This window comes from Bactrocera dorsalis, chromosome 4, assembly GCF_023373825.1.
Source record: "Bactrocera dorsalis isolate Fly_Bdor chromosome 4, ASM2337382v1, whole genome shotgun sequence".
In the NCBI taxonomy this organism is placed as follows: Eukaryota; Metazoa; Arthropoda; class Insecta; order Diptera; family Tephritidae; genus Bactrocera; species Bactrocera dorsalis.
In genome coordinates this window covers 32,038,134-32,058,282 of record NC_064306.1, presented here as the reverse complement: position 1 = coordinate 32,058,282, position 20,149 = coordinate 32,038,134, and the positions used below count along the sequence as shown (strand labels likewise).

The window sequence follows — 20,149 nt, the reverse complement described above, 5'->3', positions numbered from 1 at the left end:
ACACGCAACTTGTTGTTATTGTTGGGAAATAAGTGATGCAATTTGTGCTTGTCAACAGGTTCGCCAACTTGTTGTACGATTTCCTTAAAGCATTGTACAAGTTCTGTTTCCATTGTTGTTGTTGTTCTTTGTGCGCTTTCATAACCGCGGGCAAATTTGTTTGCTTGTGTGCATACGTGCGTGCGTGTTTGTGTTGGCACAAAGGGTTGGTTGCGCATGTTGCCGACGGGAGTTCGATGTTCTTTTTTTGCGGCGTGGCACCTGCTTGCCAGCATAAGGGGTATGCGTGGGCTTACACTAACAATGTATTAGGTAACGAGCACATTACGCTTGTTAATGTTATTTCTGCGTTCCGTTATAGAATTGACTGCTACAATTTAATGGCACTCTTTTGCCAACAAGTCGGCTGAAATATAAAAATGTCTTTCTTCTTCCGTAAATGATTCCATTAAGGATTTTCAAAGTTGATGAAAGGTATTTTTTGAGAACCTTACTTTACTTAGCTAACTTTAAGGCTCACGATAAGCGCCGAAAACTAGGCTAACATTTCGCTTCGCTTGAAAATTAATTGTTTTTTTGAAGAAGCTGCTGCCATTCAAAAGCCGCGCAGTGATTTATTTATTTCCTCTTTGTCGACGTGGACGTAAATTCACTCAGCATTTTCGCTTGCTTTCCAGTTTGTTTGCTTTGGCTCTCCAAACTTTTACCATTTGCACTTTGCCTACATTCAGGCGTAGTTATGCCAGGGATAAAATGGATTTTCAGCATTCGCTTGCTGAGAGTTTTATTTCACATATTTTTACCGGCATGGAATTTCATTTTATTTTGTTTTTGCTTAACTATAATTTATTCATATTTCCTACGTTTTGTATGCCTACGAAATATTTTTGTTGCTTGAGTACATATATTACTGATATTGAGTGCTTTCATTTTATATCTATTTCTGGCTCATAAATATTAATTTCCTTAAAATATGCGGAAATTTTATTTCTGTAGTGTTCAAAAAGCAAGAAAAATATTAAAGCTTGGTTATGAAAGGTAATGAAAATAAAGCTTTTTTCTTTTTTGGAATTCTAGTTTTTTTTCGAAGGGTTAAGAAAATAACACCGGATAGAACAGAGCTGGGAATAAACACATCTTTCTCATGTCCGAACTCAAATCGGAGTAATTCAAAAATATTTGATGACAGATTTTTGGTTAGGTCCACTGGTGCAATGAAATATCTAGAAGAGTGAACTCACAACTGTTTAAGCTTTGATATCGCAAACGTCTGATAATCAAGAAGGAAGTGTTGAGTTGTTCCCAATTCATCTTATTTTATACTACTTCTATATACAAGTAGTGTTCCAAAGTAAACAGGACTTTTTGATTCTAGCGCTCACTGGTCTATAAGTCGACTAGTGCGTTAGAATCTGCTATCTTTATCCCAGTGAAAGTGAAGTTATTGCGTTTTAAGTGTCAGTATGTTCGTGTTATTGGTGCGAAAATGAGCTTCGAACAAAGGGCCAAAATTAAATTTTGTTTTCAAATTGGTAAAACTTTCACCGAAACGATTCAATTGATGAAACAAGTTTATGGCGATGATTGCCTATCCCGTAGCAGAGTGCACGAGTGGTTTCAACGTTTTCAAAGTGGTCGTGAAGACATACATAAATGACGATCAACTTGTGGGCCAATCAAAATCCGTGATCACCGGAAATTCCATCGAAACTGTGCGTGGATTCATCAAAAATCAGCCGAAATCATGAAATTGAATTTATGGAAATGAAATTGAACATTTGTTCTGTTATTTTTTTAAAGTCCTGTTGACTTTGGAAAGCAAATTGTTTTAATGACGTCCTGTATGTTTTAGAGCTTTAGAGTGAGGACGCCTATGAGGCGATAGGCCGTTAAGACCTGTGTATAAGTGGAGACTAGCCTTTTTGTCGCGAAAAAGCTCATTTTCCGACCTTTAATCCAAAGGCCTATTTGAAGGAGGCTGCACGTTGGTCCAATAAATCTACGAGACTTTAGCAATCTCAACTTCCAAAAAGCTACAGGAGCCAAGTAGTCTGAAACCGATGTTGTGGTCAGAGAAATAGCTGCCTGGGTTGGATTTGGTGACTTCATGATCCAAAGATCTGGTAAAATAGATGGAAAGTTACAAATCTTGAAACATCCGCGAAGAAGCTCACTGTACCTGTCCTCCAATGACTTTTCCACCCATAGGCCCCTCACAGTTTTGTGGTCAGAGAAAAAGCTGCCGGAATTTGGTTGGGTGACTTTATGATTCAAAGATCAGGGATGTATGAAGTTAAAGCGAGTATGAATTGCCGAATGTTCAGACGTTGCTTCATTTCGGAACCAATATTCTCTGAGTCTAATAGCTATTTTTGCGACCGTACACCTCCTATAGTCATTATATGCAGATTGGCATTAAGTGCCATGGTTAATGTTGACCTTAGAGCACTATACAGGCAGCTGAACGTCGCTCGTTGAACTCTGTCGAGATTTTGGGCAAGATTGGTCTTTTATGACAACAACCCTTATGGACAATAGAGTTATATTAGGGTTTCGGAAGTTCCGTTCGTTTAGAAGATTAGTTTAAAGCTTCGAATATAACAAAAATTTTAGTGAATATCGGATATCGGATATCGGATAATTTATAGGGTACCTTTGGCCAATCAACACTTTGAAGGCCGTTATATGAACTATAAGTATATATGTATGTACATATAATGTCAAAAATAAAAATTAAAATAATATATTGAGTTGGCTCTGAATAGTTAATTCGAAAAATGCTGTTTCGAGAAAAGCGCGTTTAAATGAAATATTTTATTGTGAGAGTTGTTTTTCATCGAAATATGAAAAAAAAAAAACAAATTTCTCTTTAATTTCACTGTGGACTCTCAATCTTATGAGTATGAATAACGCCATATTATCATAATTTTCACTTTATCTTAAAGCTTTATTCTAGTTATATAACACGAAACTTATTAAAAAGACAAATTTGTTCAAGCGAATAGTATAATGTACTGACGTGACCATTAAAATGCTTCCAAAACTCGAAGAAACATGATTTATAACCAGAAAACATTTTCATCCAGTTAAACTTCATATATGTATATACCATTTAATCACCAATAAAGTCTATTTTTGCACTCCCTTTCCCAACAATCCTCCGGATATGTTTTCCATTCGCATTATTTGAACATTAATGTCCCCCTTTGGCATTTATACATTATGTATTTAGCAATAATTACACTGTTTGTAATTAGACAATAGGCGGCCTGAGAGCCAGTGACGGCTGTGCGCCTGAATGCATGCAATGTGATACTCACGGAAATATTTAATTACAAGTGACGCTGGTTTTTGCTATGATTGTGAGTATGTGCGCCGCTGTTGTGCTTGTTTGTAGCACAATTTACTTTAAAGTCATTAAAACAAACGCGCCATTTGCACATCAATCAAACGCCCTGCAGAAAAGGCAAGCGATTGGATCGGCTGTTGAAAGGCTATCAGTTTGCGTGCGCGCTCGCAAAGAGCGGAGGGTGTGCGCCAGCTCTTAATAACAATAATACACAAAAGGCTATTTAGCTTTCATTTAATTGCATGAGCAGCTGACTGACAGCGGTTCGTTCCATAAACCAAGGGTCACTTGCACGCTTTGACAGCGTGCGTGGTTTAATTGGCCGATTTCAATATAATTTCGTGGGAATTCCGATGATATGACAGAACTGTATGCTGCAATTAGTGGCAATGGCGTGCAATAAACATAACGTTAAATTGTAGACAGTTCAGCATTGGTGACAGGTCAATTAGTAGTGCTGAAGACGAAGGATTATTGATTGCTAATATAGGATTTGGGTCTAGGCTAATTGGTTTTACTGTTTTACTGTTTCTGATGTGAAAAGGTAACTAAAATTGTTATACTAGTATTCTAATCATGTATTACAAAATAAAAATGGCAACTCTGCTGTGAAAATCATCAAAAACGTTTTGTAGGCTTTTCAAATATTACGATTTTCTCTTTTCGTAGAAATTTATTATTAAATGGTTTTGTATACGGTGGCAACTCTATTAAATAAAATTGATAATTGGGCACAGAAGAACTTATATTTTGTCATTTTTCATATTTTTTGTTGCTTTACTAACTCGTTTATTAATTTCATACTTGTAAGTGTTGCCATATTTTCAGATTTAAATAAAAAAATTTGCAAATATAGTTGGCAATTCTATGAAAAAATAGTAATATTTTAATGAAATGGCATATTTTCTGTCACAAAAATTTATTCGTGGGTGACAACTCTTCGAAATAGTTAATTTTGTACTGAAACTGGAGACATTTTTCACATTATTAATTTGTATTTTTTTTAGAATTATACGTTGTGACAAAAAAGCACCCGGAAATTTTATAGATATCGACATTTCTCTCCATATCATTTATATACATATGTATGTCAGCTATTACAGTCTACATAGAATTTGAAAATATTTTTTACTTTGTTGATTTACTCTGCTTTTTGCTTCTGATTAGTGGAAACGCCTAACAAGAAATATTGAGAATTCTTCGAATTTAGTCTTTCATTAAAAAAAAAGTGATTTATTTTTAATATATTTTACCAGACGACTGCCTTTTTAAAAATATTTTTAGTTTCTAAAAGTTTAATTTTTACTATAAAATTAAAAAGGTGTTTAGAAATGATGTCTACATGCATCTTGCAGCCTAATTTGCTCTCTTCTTCTCTGATCAACAATTATTTTTGGCTTTGAAGAGAGATATTCATTGGGTGCAGAGTTGAGAATACCCGAATTATTCGAAAAATAAGTCACTTAATATGTGTACATTTCTGTTAGATGTGTTTGATGGGCCCAATTACAATTTTTATACAATGCTTTATTTATATCTCGTCAATATATTATAAAGAACTATTTCTGTTACTTTTCCATATCTATAGATAACATACTGCAGCCAAGTTCATGAAAAAAGCGGAAAATACGAAACAAAAATTGGAATAATTTTAGACTATCACCACAACGTTGTGTAATTTTTATTCATACTACTCTGCTCGACGCAATTAAATTATGCAACTTTGGCGCTTTTTCATTTACTTTTCTTTTTTCTTCTGTCGAGTGGAGTTTATTTGGTTCGTTACTGCGGCATTTTTGCTGTCAATGTCAACATTTGTGCTGCAGTGGCGTGCTAATTGGTTGGGAAGCCATCAAGCGCATAAAGTTTTCACATTGCAGGTGAGCATAGTAAAGGCTGGTGTAGTTATGTGGGTGAATATCAGATACAGAAAATTTCTTTGCAAGGATGTAATTCGAAAAATATTCTATACTATATATTGCAGTTTTGAGTGAGCTGAAACTTTAGGCGGCGAAAAGCTGGCTCAAGTATAACTTTTCTCTCAGTCTACCTGTTTAAACTTTCTAGTTCTAAACAAGCGATTCGATCTCATTATAGCGTTTGAACGGTCTATTTTAATTGATTTGAATGGAAGGTATAGATCATATTCCCAAGCTCTGAAAAATACCAATACCTCTACAGATACCACTTATGAACTATAAACTGATATATTGCAGCCTTAATAAGCTCTTTCTTTTCTCTTTCATTTTATCATGTCCATAAAAGAAGAATTTTAGAGTAATGCTTTCAAAGCAACTTGAACAGTTTCAACATTATATTCTCTATACTTATGTATAAATCTCTTTGACGTTTCTTGAACAAACAAGAAACAAAATATAATACATATATTGTTTATGGGTCGACATCAGCGCTTCATGAAACTTTGTGTTTCTTGGAAAAACTTCTGTTTGCTTGTAAGTTATTATAACCATATTACAAAAATTATGAATATATTGATATTCTTATCTGCTCTTTGGTATCCGAGCGCCAATTCAAAAGCATCAATGGTAATTGAAAGAAAAACAACAAACAGAAACACGAATTACTCCGTTACACATGTAGTATATGGTACTTATATTTATATACCTTTAATATGAGTTGTATTCATATGTCAATCACTCTATGTGCATATATCTACTATATAAACATACATGCAAATATGCATATAAGATAGCCATACAAGCATTGAGCGCTCAAAAAATAATATGATTTTTATATAATTATGTTTTTGCAAGTGAAATTGAGCCATTGAAGCAATTCGAAGCAGCAGGAAAAACAAGCATCTCCGGTGAGTATAATGAAATAATTGAATTAATAAAGCGGAAATCAAAAATGCTGGCAAATAAAAAAATAAAAATGTACGTATTTATTTATTATGCGCCTTGAATATATATGTATGTACATATATAACTATACTAGTATACCTATGAAAAAAGGAACACACAACTTATTGGAACATAGTAGTGATGTGTGTATACTGTAGGCATACGTATGTATATGTATATTAGGGTTTACGTTATTTCCCATGTTTTTTTTTCAAGTTTTGCGCGATTGGCCATTACATTCATTTGACTTTTCCCATACATTTTACATAGCATTTTTGGATGTTTTGCAATAATTTTTTTCTAAGTAGAAACTAATAAAACCCTGAAAGAGTGATATTCCAGTGCAAACCTTCCCGATCTAAAATAAAGTATTAATACTTTTTTTATAAAAAAAAACTCCTTTAAAATTATATTTAGTTAAAATCATGCCTCAAATGTCCTATATTCATACAGTACACCATGACGTATGAGTAACACGAAATTTAAAAATCACTTGAATGAAACGTTCAGTACTTTCTATATTAACTGTATATAACGTTTAAAAGCAAGCTTTAATGGAAAAAATTAATAAGGTCTTATTGTACAGCGAAAAATTTCGTAATAGAATATCAATTTTTCAAGGTTCTGGATTTACTTGCTTCATTCAAAATACCTAAAAAATCAACTTGGCAAGTAATGGACACTCTAATATTATATATCTTCTTCTTGCATTACTGGCGTAGACACAGTTCATTCACATACATATGTATACCTATGAGCTCAGCTTGCACGAGTGCTGCTATTTTTCTCCACATACAATTCTACACATGTCTGCATGTAAAAACATGGCAAATAAACCATACAAATAGCTAAGCCGCTTATGTGTGACATAATAATATAGCAACCAAATCGATGTTAACATTTGCGGTCGTTAGCAAATTTCTTTGTGACTTTTGCCATAAGCATTGAATTCTATTGAATGGAATTGAATTAATTGATGGAACAGCAGGCGGCTTCAGCGTAAGAACATAAAAGAAAGTGGGACCATTGAGGAAAATAAGAGAATTAAAGAAAGACTGTGTGTGACAGCCGTTGATGGCCACTTGTCTAAGCCTGCTGCTTTACTACAATAAATTTGTAAAGCACACATACAAATTAAAGCAAAAATAAGAAGGGCAAATGTTGATTGAAGAAGAAAGAGGAGAGAGAGCATTATATGCATATAAATACAAATGAAGTGAATATTTAAAGATTAAGACGTACACACGTATTATAATATTTAATTATTTTATTGAAGATAATCGCTAAAAAGAAATGCCTTCGAAGAAGATTTTACCAATAAATAACTCTTAATTGGAGACGTGTGTGGAGTGTAAGATATCCGCTTTACTTAAATGAAGGTCGCATCGGTAAAAGCGCTTTCAATGCCTCTTTAAGGTACATATATAATATTATACTAGAAATAATTGTTCATTAAATCAAAAAACCAGAATCATCAAGACTACTCTCTTAAATGAAAAAGCACATTTTCAAAAGCATGAACTCTAAGGTGGTTACTTTTTCGAGTATCGCTAATTTTTTGAAACAATAATGAGATCTAAGGCAGTATGAGCAAAAAATAGTAAGACTTTATATATATTTGCATTCAAAATTTTAAAATTACATATTTTTTTCATTAAAGTTTTTAAAAATTTCCACCGTAATTTCTGCTTTCATTTCAACTCGGTTATCAATTCGAATACCAACAATGCGAGCATGTCAAAATGAAATCCCTTTTCACAGCTCATGCTGTCATGACAGAGCAAAAGTGACAGCAAACGCGTAAATGTGCAAATGCCTGGCAAACTTTAATTTTACATTTTTGAAAACTACTTTGCACCTTGCCTCCCTGATGCGGCATTTACGGCCATTTCTTCAACTTATATATGCTAATCTGATTAAATCAGACCACCCACGCTGACATTTATGTGCTAAAGTAACAAGCGAGGAAAATGTAAGAAAAATTAAAAGTGAAATGAGAATAAAAATAAATTAAAAGAGAAGTGAGGAAAAGTTTCAGAGGCAGCTGTGTGCATTTTCGCAGGATAAGCAAGCAAAATGCCAGATAATAGCGCGGAGCGCTGAGTGCGTAAAGCGCGGAGGAACCTTGAACTGAAATGCTAATAGAAAAGAGTAATGAAACAGCAGGCACAAAGCACGAAGAAGATAATGCGGGAATGTCAGAAAATCGTTCGCACGAATTTTTATAACAAAACGAGTGTTAGGGAATGCTTGTAAGTTTTAAAATCGAAAGCAAACGTGAAAGTCGTAAAGTGAAATCAAAAACAGTTATTAAACTTTCATTTTCCAAATATCAATATATTCTCCTTTGTATCTGTCGCATGTTTACATAAGCGCTCCTCAACTCGTCAACGCTTTGCGTGCGGACGCGCAACAAAGCCGGATGTCAACAAACTCTTTCGACGGAAGTAAACAATGCTTAATGGCGGCACTCAAACTACGAAAGTAAACTCGAGCGTGCACAAAGGCAATGACTTGTGTATGCACATACACACACGCGGACGTACTTAGTACAATGTAGACAATATTTATGTTGGTATTGTGGGGAAGGCAAAGAAATTGCTTTATTTATTTACGAAATCTCTAATGCACACACACACAGATCCACTTTTGTCGGTTGTGTGTGTCTACTTAGAAGGCTGACAGTCGCCTGCTGCTTCAAGTAACTATTATATTTACAAGCAAATAAAGGCAAATAAAAGTTGTCGCAGCAATCGCAACTGGCATGGCTTGGTCGAGGACAGCTGAGAGTTCACATTTGACGGTTGACAGTCGTCGGCAAGTCTAGTCACTCGACATTAAGTCGTTGACGTACACTTTCACTGCGTCTACTTTTACTATCTTTTACTACTTTGTTATGGCAACATTCGTAACTGTATAGCTATACACATGCCTCTGAATATTCCGAGAGCAATACACTATTAGTGAACCGGAACGTTACTTTTAGGTAATGCATCACTCGGTGACATTGCGATTAAAGCAAAATGAAATAAAGCGTCCATAGAAATGGACGAATCGAGATTTCAATAACATGACGTGAAATATCAGAAAATAAACTCATTCAAATTGATTTTACGTTTTTTCATTTCAAAAGTGAAACTTTGAATCTATATTCTATTCTTTGGATCCATTTATCGCATTGATCTCTAAATTTATATTGAAACAACATTCAAGCTTAGGAAATTGTTTTTTTTTTTTAATATGTGGTAATGGTAAATATATAATAATTGTGCGTACGATGCTCGACATTGAATTCGGGTCAAAGATGGTTATTGATTTTTTGTCAAGCTGTCAAGTGAGTGAGCTTCTTTGCCTTTGGGTTATATAGGCTTCCTCGTATAAAAAACATCATGTTTTCATAAAAATTTTTCTCATACATAAAATAAAATTATTGTGTTACATAAAATACGACACAGGACAGTTTTTACCAAGTTCGCTGAACGTGTAAACAATAAGCCAGCGAGTGTTTTCTGTTTGCTTGCTTTGCCATTTAAACACTGGTTTTCCTTGCTCCTTTATAAGAAGGTGGAGGTCACATATTTATAATAGTTCTTAAAGAGGTCATCGAACTAAAAGTCGTCGATTATATAACAGGTCAAATGAAAAGCCTGACGCATAGATGGCGTTACTAGAGGAATATGACTTTTGGTTAGCCCTAACCTTCAAAGGGCGCGTGTAAAAATCTGACAGCTTTCGAACTATATCAGTTTGAGTGAAGCATTTTTTATTTTTGTGAAAAAAATTTATATAAAAGAATTTTACGTCTTGAAAAATATTGCTTTCGGGGAGAAAAAATACTGTGAGGTTAAAGTTTGGATTGACCAATATTATTTGGATTTTAAAAGACGAAATCGACGAAATTACAAACTGCATTTGAAGAAAATCAAAATGCTGTTTCACGTAGACAAAGCACTGTGTCACAAATTAGTGAAAGTGATGGCAAAAATCTATGAATTAGCTTTCGAGATACATCTTTCGAGACTATTCCCGATACTCAGATCTCAAAAGAATGCTCGCTGTGAAGAAATTCTCTTGGAACAAAGAGGAGATCGTCGAAACTGAGAGGTGATCGCCGAAATGGTATCGGAGAGTTGGAGGACCACTTTAAGCAGTATGTCTTACTTGAAAGGAACTATGTTGAATAAAAAAACGACAAGCGAAATAATATAAGAAATACACTCTCAATCAAAATTATTCTCTGTGTTTGATTTTTGTTGTATAAACTCATGGTAAATATATGATACTTGATTCAGAAGAGACCATAGTTATTGTTGTGGCAAAAAATATGGTTTTCATCAAAAAAGACAAATTTTGTTCGAAAAAATTAAAAAATAAAATATTTTCATTATGTTCACGAAAACTTTTACAAGTTTGTGAAGGCACAACAAACATGCAGGGTTCCATCATTTATCTTTTGTAACACAAATATACACATTAGAGCTCTAATGCTTACCATTAGCAAACGAAATTACATGAAAATTTGCAAATCCGTTGTGATATATTACAATACGATTTAGATGTGTGTGTGTGTATAATGGATTGAACATTGTGATTGTGTTAATTTCAATATTAATTGGTGATGGTATGCCAGCACATGTGTAGAAATATATGCATACGAGTAAGTATATAGAGGAATGCGATTGCTTATGCAAATAAACATGAATTTGAATACACATACATATTTACCGTTAGCTGGCTATCGTTGATTGTATTTGCCATTAACGCATCATTGGCAACGAGCAATTGTACGCAGGATTTGCTTTCAAAGCCTGACACATATCAGGCAGACAAAGCAGGCACATAAATTCTAAACACAAATTAGACTGCAAAGATTTACAGCGCGCAACGACAGGCCTTGTAAAGTTCTCTTGCTTTTCTGTAGCGAATATTTTGAGCTCGTGGAATAGATTAGAGTCTGACTTTAGGACTTTTTAAATAGTAATGAAAACTTAATGAGAATGGTATTTTTACTGAACTAGGACTCTCTCATCAAGAGCTATTTACTTTTTATAGGCGAAGTTTGCGGTTAATTGTTCCTACTTGGTATTTACATATGAATATCAAGAGTTTTAAATATTTTTTCAAATTGTACATAATGCAATATCCCTATTATTGCCCGTAGACATCTTTGGAAGGACTGAGGCCTTTAAGGACGCAGGAGATTTACTGCCCCAAAAATAACCATCCACTCAAATAGCAGAGCGGCAATACTAGCCTTGAACTCATTAACAGTGCGTTCAGGGCTGATTATAGAGCGCCTAACCTCGCTACCAATGGTATCGAGTGTCTATGTGATAAGACTGGTATGGGTACAGGTCATGGCGAAATCGTACGAAACTGTAAAGCTGATGAACTAGCAAGAGAAAAGGCACTCTGGAACCGCTATCGGTAGAATGGGAGTGGGTTTTGTCTGTACTATCCTGACAAAATGACATTCATATCCCATTAAAACTTACTACTCTGGCATTAAACGATGATATATTAAAGTACTTTATACCAATAGTAAAAACGGCTTTCGAACGCTGGTTCAGTAATTTCGGTTGACTTAAAAAAAAAAAATTTGGACTATTTTTGATACGGTATAATCAAAGTACCCCGCTATTAATTCTTACTTATCTGACTTGTTGCTACTGTTTTCATTTCCAATATCCAATATTTATAACTCGCTGCCAAATTAAGTGGAACAAATGCATTGAGACACAAGTTCTCCAACTTGTACTCAAGGAAAATGATAGCTCTCCTACACATTTTCGCCCACACCTTTAGAAAAACTTCACCGCCATTTGTTTGTTTTGTAACATGGATTTCATTTACCGTTTTCTTGCTTTGAAATTTTTTAATGCTTTCCTGGGGATCATAAATTATTCGCAAACACAAACAAGTTCCTTATACAATCCACGCAAGAGCAAACAATGGAGTAGTTGTACATACATATACATATATACACACAAGCGAGAGGAGCATATTGAAACAGAAAAACGTGACTTTGAAGTTATTGCATTTCTAACTGTGATTTGTACTTCCAATTTGGTGAAATTGATGACCCTCGTTGGTTTCAGCGGTAGTTTTATAACTCCCGGATTGCGCTTAATTTAATAGGAGAGTGACATAGAAGTGACACTAAGTCCTTGAATGCAATAATTTTCAAATTTTTTGCAGCTTAGACAAAAAAACTAATTGAATTTATATTGTGAGTCAAAAAGCTGCAAAGGAAAATAGTGAAGCTATTAAAGGTTAAATGCAACTGTAAGTTAATGCTTCGAAAATTGAACTTGCTCTTATTGTCTATTCGCTTGTTATAGTAAAATTTTGTATTGCTGTGCTTGTAGCTGAATGTAGCTGAACTGTTGCTGGAATAATAATTATTGTATGATTGCAAATTCGATACCTTAACATATTGGCTGCCAGTGAATCATTGGTGATTGGTGATGAAGACAAAAATCTACTCCCAGGTGCCAAGCAAAAGTACAAATTCCGTTGTATATCACCGGTATCACATTGGTGGCTTTGGGTAGTTTTTTGTCATGACCACCGGTGATATACTGGCAGCCGTTTTAAAAATTTGACGACCCTCCAATGCAGTTAAAGCTCCTTCATACTAGTATAATAAATTTTAGTCGAGACATCAACCTGTCTATGTTATCAATAATGTTATCGAAATAAAAAAATAATCGCTGATACGAAATTGAAAAATTTTCAGATATCGCTTCGCTCTGTGACCTCTAGAAAAGTTCCAAAGAGATACGACCTTTTCGGTACAAATTTTGTTCAGCAATGAGGCCCATTTCTGGCTCAATGTGTTTGTAAACAATTAAAATTGCCGCATTTGGGGCGAAGAGCAGCCTGAGAAGATTTAAGAGCTGCCATTTCTTCTAAAAAAAAACATTGGCTTAGTGTTGCCTGTGGGCTTTCGGAATCATCGGTCTATAATTCGTCAAAATGATGCCGATTAGAACGTAACCGTCAACAGCGACCATTTTCACGCCATGATACCCAACCATTTCATGTCTGAAATTGAAGCCCATGCTCTCGGCCACTCAAAAATCAAGGTGATGCTCATTATTTTTGCGATATTCGTGATTTGTTGCATCACAAATTTGTTCCGGAGAAACAGACGGTCAATAAGGAGTTCTAATTTTCCGTATGGAGGCGTTTGCTTCAGAACATCTGTTGAAAACGGACGGAATTGTGGAAGAACAATTCATGTGTTTTTACACATTGATAATGCACCATTGCTTCAAGCAACGACTGTGACCGAATTTAAAGCCAAAAACGCAATAATTTTTGTTTTTGTTTCCGAACTGAAACTGCCGCTCCGTGGAACCTGTCGCAGAGATAAAACAAAATTCGCTGAAGGAACTGAAGGCCATTCCAAAAATTGCTTATGAAAAGTGTTTCGAGGACTGTGAAGACAACAAAATAAATATTGATGAATAATTAATTATTTAATTAATTTAATTTATTTCAAATTTCCAGAAATTCCACTCTTTGTCACAATGTATTTTAGGATTACTAGAAAATGCTATTACGTAGTCATCTGCCTAGCTTACTGGCTATAAAAGCACTCTGCATAGTTTTAGTGGCGAAAACCGACAAAATGTTTAGCTGTTCTTTCTTTGCTTCTTGGTTGTCTCGGGAAAGTGTTATAACCATGGCAAATAGTACATACTTTGAACAGTAGCGAACCGAATAAACAATTGATTAAAGTCAAATATTCATATTAATTTTCAGAGTGCTGAAAATATAAAAAATCATCTAACCTGCATTCTCATCTGCTCATGCAAATTTAAAAGGCACCAACTGGGCATGGTACGAGTACAAAGGAAGTTTTCTTTGAAAGCCATATGCCCAAACATACAAACAAAGTATGTAATAATTACGCTATAACAACACATACTCTTGTGTTGCTTCACTCTCGATTTGGCTGTGAAGTATTATATTTGCTGAATATGTTTCTTAATTTGCTTTTTATTCACCACTATCTACACGATTACATTCCTTTTCCTAGCAAATATAAACTTCCCTTAGCTCCCGCGAAGTTAACCCTCTTTCTTCGCACATTACGCACCCCTTCTGTTTACACAGTTCTTTGAGCGCTGCAAATGTCACAACAAAAGAGAGTTTTCAGCTGAGCTTTGGGAATTCGTACTTTGACAATGACGGGTCAACAATCTAACATTGTTGGTTGCGCCAATGTAAAAGTTCAGACGCCTTTGGCAACAATGACAACTATAAAAATTTAGAGTAATCCCCAAACAGCTTACAGAGAATAACGGTTAATTGTTTACTTTGTGTCATATGCTGTCGTTTGAGAGTGTTGAATTCTCAAATGGGACTCATTAACGGCAATAAAATTTACAGGGTCACGGAAAATATTTTTTCTTTAAAGCTTAAGAGGTAATATTTTTACACAGCATATATAAGTAGCAACTTGGAGGAAAGTGTGTTTAAAAAAAAACTATTTTGTAATTTTTTCAAACATAATTTAATTAAAACAGATACCAGCCATTATCACACTCAAGCAGTGATTGATAAGCGACGTTGACGTTTTCTAATGCTGTCAAATGTTTAATGAAACTTTTCGTCCCTTGCATTAACACATCGCATTCTAAAACTCCGCATTTCCTAAATTTTATTTCGCTTTTCCTTCTTTCTGTTTATCTTCAAGTGCTTTATCACTTAATTGCCTATTTGTATCCTGCTTGCCTCCAACTTGTTAAGTACTGTTGTGGTATTTTTTAATTGTCTGCTTTAGCATGTGTTTGCTAATGTTTTTTATTTGTTCAAATAAAGGTCCCTTTGAGATAATTTCCATTTACAAATTGCTTTGGCTTGCTGTTTGCTATTCCTTTTTCACAAGCGCCATGGGATTCCATATTTTTGAGTATTTCACCAAAGGCAATTTAAAAGAGATTAAAATGGATAATAAAATGATTTAATGGATACAAGTTACATTTTGGTTTAAGAAGAAAAGGGGTTGAATGAGTTTGTAATTTTATAAATGCGTTCATATGAAATAATGGACTCGAGGCTTGACCACGTGTGATTTTACGAGAGCTGAGAGTTTATAAATAGCTTTTGCTTAAAGGTTATGCAATTATAATATTTGAAAATTTAGAAAACGATAAGTATTGAAATAACTAAGGCTTGTTTTCAAGTTTTGAAGCATGAAAGATTGTCAAAATAAACCAGTTGCGGCATTTACAAAATTTCCATTTAATTTTCCAACATTTACATACTTTTCGGAAAGCATAATTTTCAGCTTGGGTTTATATATTATTGCGAATTCATTTATCTGACAGCACATATCTTAATGTAATATGACATGCAACATTGTTCTATAATTTTCAAGACAGGCGGCTTTGAGTTTTCTATGAATGGCTGAGAGATTCACTGAAGTATTTTCTTCCTGACAAAATTGGCTTAAAGGTATACAATTGTTTATCGTGTGACTTATAATAGTTTAAAGTATAGAAAATTCCTTCTTAAAAAATCCGAAAGGAAAAATGGGCCAATTCTCTGAATATCCTGTGCAATCGATCCAAATTACTACTTTTTATGAAAAACGTCATTCTGTTTTTTCTTAGCTTAGTACCATTCGAAATGAATATGCTGTCTGCCTTTTGACCATCAAAGTCGTTGTACATTTGTATTATCTTCTTGATTTTAAAGTCTTGTGTTCTTTTTGTAATACTTTAATACTCGTACTCTAAGAAAATGTTTCCCCTAGTATCAGTAGTTCAAGAAGGCTATTTGCCAGCTAGAGAGTCCTTCTTCGATAGTCGATATAAGTCTTCTGAATAAAGTTACTGATCCTTCCTTAGATCCTGTCCGAAGTTTTCAATTGGGTTCCGTAGTTGTACCTTACGATCCAGTACGTCGATTGCGAGAGCGTGTTCCTAAGCACTCGCAATCAATTAAGGAAGAAGATGATGGAGAAAGTCATTCATCTAATTCCGTTCACGGAAGAAAGAACTGTGGAAAAGCGTATAACAAATAAACGATTACTTAAGAGTCAAAACTATAAAGGAGAAAATAAAATATTTCACTAGAACTGCAACAAAACAAGATAATGGAATGATCATGTAGTGTTGGTAAACATGGTCATCGACATGAGAGCCGAATAATCTCTGCAACACAAGATCTAAGATTTTGGAAAAACACATACATTTTTAATATGTAAAAACTGCTGGAATTCCTGTAACTGGATATGTTACCAATATACAATTTTTGACCAAACTCTACTTTTCTTAAACACCGTCTTTTCGTAAAATTAAGTCGCAAAATTTTTAATTTTTGTTTTTACAGTACTTTTTAATATGTATAAATATATGCTCAAAATTAAAAAAAAAAAAGAATTTACAAAATTTTTTTTATTTATTAAATTATAATATTTTTGGATTCTGGAACTGGATGTGCCCCTTAACTAACCAAACTACTTTAAGATTGTTTCCTCTACAGAATACAAAGCTGGTCAGATTTCAATGTTGATCCAAGTAATTTCTTAAATTACCGTTTGTATATCCAAACGGAAGGTCTCCCAACAAGAACAGTAAATGAAAAAAAAATATAAAAATTCAGTCAAAATGGAAGTTTAAGACATTTATAAATTGAACAAAACCACCATGCCTCCATGTGCATATGTTTACGTCAACTTTCGATTACCCGGGACATCATTTGGCTTAGAATTACGGCCACTTTTGCGTTTGACTTGTATAAACCTTTGATTTAACATACGGTTATTAAGAAAGTGTCAAACTTCGCATGCAATATGTCCATAGTTAGATGTCAAAAGTCCGGAAAAAAGTTTGTCAACATCGTGTTATAACGCCCGCTATTGATGGTAACGACATTTTTTGTCTGATTTCGAAAGAAATAAGCCCTGTTGATGCAACCAAACAGTGAATTTTTGGGGATGAAACTGTGTCTCCTGAACCACACGAGGATTTGACTCACCCCAATAGCGACAATTTTGTTTGTTGACGAAGCCATTAAACAAGAAATGAGCTTCATCTGAGAAATTAATGTTTCGATGAAAGTCGTCGTTGGCTTCAATAATTTCCAGCGCCCAATTGGGCAAGCTACGGTGTTTCAAATGGTTTGTCAGCTTCAATTCTTGAGCCAATACAATCTTATAAAGATGCAGAGCAAATTACGGCTGTAAAATTTTACAAGTTGTCATCGTAGAGAGACCCAACTGTGTCCTGGGCTCAGGACGAACTTGAACAGCAGCGATATTTCCTTTAGCTCGGGTTGTTTGGAAGGTAGCATACTATAGCGGAATTTGTAAACATTTTCAAATTTTGTAATTATAAATGTTGAATAGCGCGTCTGTAAAGAACGTTATGATGAGCGTCTTTTGTGTGCAGAGCTCTTACACTAACCACCGTAGAACAAGAATTTGCATAATAATCTTGGACGATTTCCAAGCTTTATACCAAATTGACATGACATATTATAATAAAATGGAAAATTCCACTAAGTCGACTGACAAAACTCTACAGAAATCTATATGAAATGAATAAATAATAAAGCGTGGTCCCCACAGGCTGTCGAAATCGTGCTTTATATATACTTCTTTTAAAGTTTTTTCTGTCAAATAAATTATCGATTCACTGATGACAAACAATTTACTTATTGCGAAGTAATCTTAAAATTAAAAAAGCGAATTTTTCACACGAAAAGTGGAGTAGTGTTTGATCTCCATTAATTTCATTAAATTGGCTCACGGGCAGATTGTGGTAAGTTTAAATGTTTACTCTATTTTCCCGACAGCTATTTCCTACACTTTTTTCCACTTTTAATTAAAAAAGTTGCAGAAAATCACCTATTTATGTGATGATTATTTAGCAATTAGTAAATTGTTTAGTAAATTAAAAGACAATTAGTATTTAATTTGCTACAAATACCTTAAATACTTATTAGTATTGTCACTTGACATGAGAAATTAAACAGCGGAACTGTGTGCGTAAAGACCCCCTGCTGTTAAACCTCTCATCAATATTCGAACAGTGTCAAACACGTCACTTTCAGGCACTAACGGAAGTGTTTCCGTTAATTTATAACATGACATTTCAAAACACGCAATGTTGACGTGTATAGGCGTCAATTAACTAATTCCGCTTGAAGCTTTTAAAATGCGATATAAATCTGCAGTGTCGTAAAAGTGACTCAGAACACCAGCAAGAATACACGAATTGCTAAAGAAAGCAAAACTGTGCGCAAATAATCAGCACGATAAAATAAATTATTTATAGGCCAGTTACTTTTTCAATACAAAACAAAAGAAATGAAATAAATAACTAAATACTCAGATATGCATTGACAACCGACCGTTATCTGCTGACGCAAAGAAATTGAGCTTTAAGCGGCAAATAATGACGCAAATTATTCAAATATAAAAGACAATGTTCTAATGACAAGCAAAATGTTGTCATAAAATTCAATAAAACTGAAACAAAGATAAAGAAGGGAATTGCACAATTGGCTCAAAGTCTATATGTACTTTATTGTATATCTGTATATGTAAATATATTGCGTCAACGAATACGTTGAGTTAATGGTGAAAATAAAGAGAAAATCGATATTCAAATAAGCAACGACAGTGTAATGGAAATGTAAATAGAAAACCAATTCATTGCATTTTAAGAGGAACATTTTATATTTGTGAGTCGGTAAGTGTAAATACTTGCTAAGTCAGCAACTATTGGAAGCAAAATGGGAAATACTTGTTTCTCTTTACATACAGAAATGCCCTGGATGATGATATGTATTTGATTATTAATACTTTGAATTCGAATTTTAGCTTTATTGCCGATTTTAATACTGCTAAAGTGCAACATGATCGATAACACTCAAATTAGATCCACAATTTAAAAGCAATGCACAAGTTATCGATCTTCCGTTTATGGTTATGAAACAAAAACACTTTTCGTTAGAATATACATAGATTCGTGAGCGGCTAGTTTCAAGACAGTTAATAATCACTTAGGGTCAAATTTGGTGACCAAGTCAACTGAGTTCTTGCTTTTGTGGGTAAGCAAGACGATTTTCAGTGATTTTTGATTAATGCCTATTCTATTAAGAACACTGCAGCGTGAAAATTTTATAGAATCTTTTTAATATATCGATAAATTCCATCTTTAAAATTATCATACTTCAATTTTAAATCGATAACTCAAATAGTTTTTAGCTACAGCCTTTCAAAATAAAGCCGGTCAGTTCAATCAGCTCTAACAGTTTATCTTTAAAATCGTTTTTCTCAAGGAAACACTTTCCAGATTCGTTTGAGTGATTATTTGGTGAACAATTACCTTCTCATTTTAAAACTTTTTCTGCATATTCCATAGACAGCCAAGCACATAATACTCCAAATGACAGGAAAAGGGTTTGGCAGAGGTAAGATAATCACTTTCCAGCGCATGAAGGACTTCAGTGGCGAAATACCACTGGCTCTTCTTCCAAAGTACAGCATTAGAAAAAGTGTAAGCGTCATTAAAAAGTTCAAGGTTACCCTCAGCAGTAAGGCAATAATGGAATGATTTCGCTTTTGAGCTACCGCTTAGAGATTGTACAATCAAGTGGTACACTAACGGTTCGAAAACGTCGAAGCTAATTAGTGCAGGAGTCGCAGGATCACGCACCAAACTCTCCTTACCTGTAGGAAGTTTCCCGAGCATATTCCAAGCAGAGGTCTTTTCTATAAGTCGCTGCGTAGAGATTAACTTCCAACGCAACTATCACAATAAACATAGTTATACTCAGCAACATTCCAGCGGCACTCAAAGCGATCTCTGCGTACGAGATCAAATCGATATTGGTATAGAACAGCTGAACCAGTCTTATCAGACCGTAACCAAGTGCACCTTACCTGGGTGTCCGGTTACAAAGGAATAGT

At 34.3% G+C, this 20,149-nt stretch overlaps 1 protein-coding gene across 7 annotated transcripts in view; it reads right to left on the bottom strand.

The window, feature by feature from the left end:
• Positions 1 to 20,149, bottom strand: part of LOC105224085 (cAMP-specific 3',5'-cyclic phosphodiesterase) — a 686,633-nt gene that overhangs the window by 272,319 nt on the left and 394,165 nt on the right. The window lies entirely within an intron of this gene.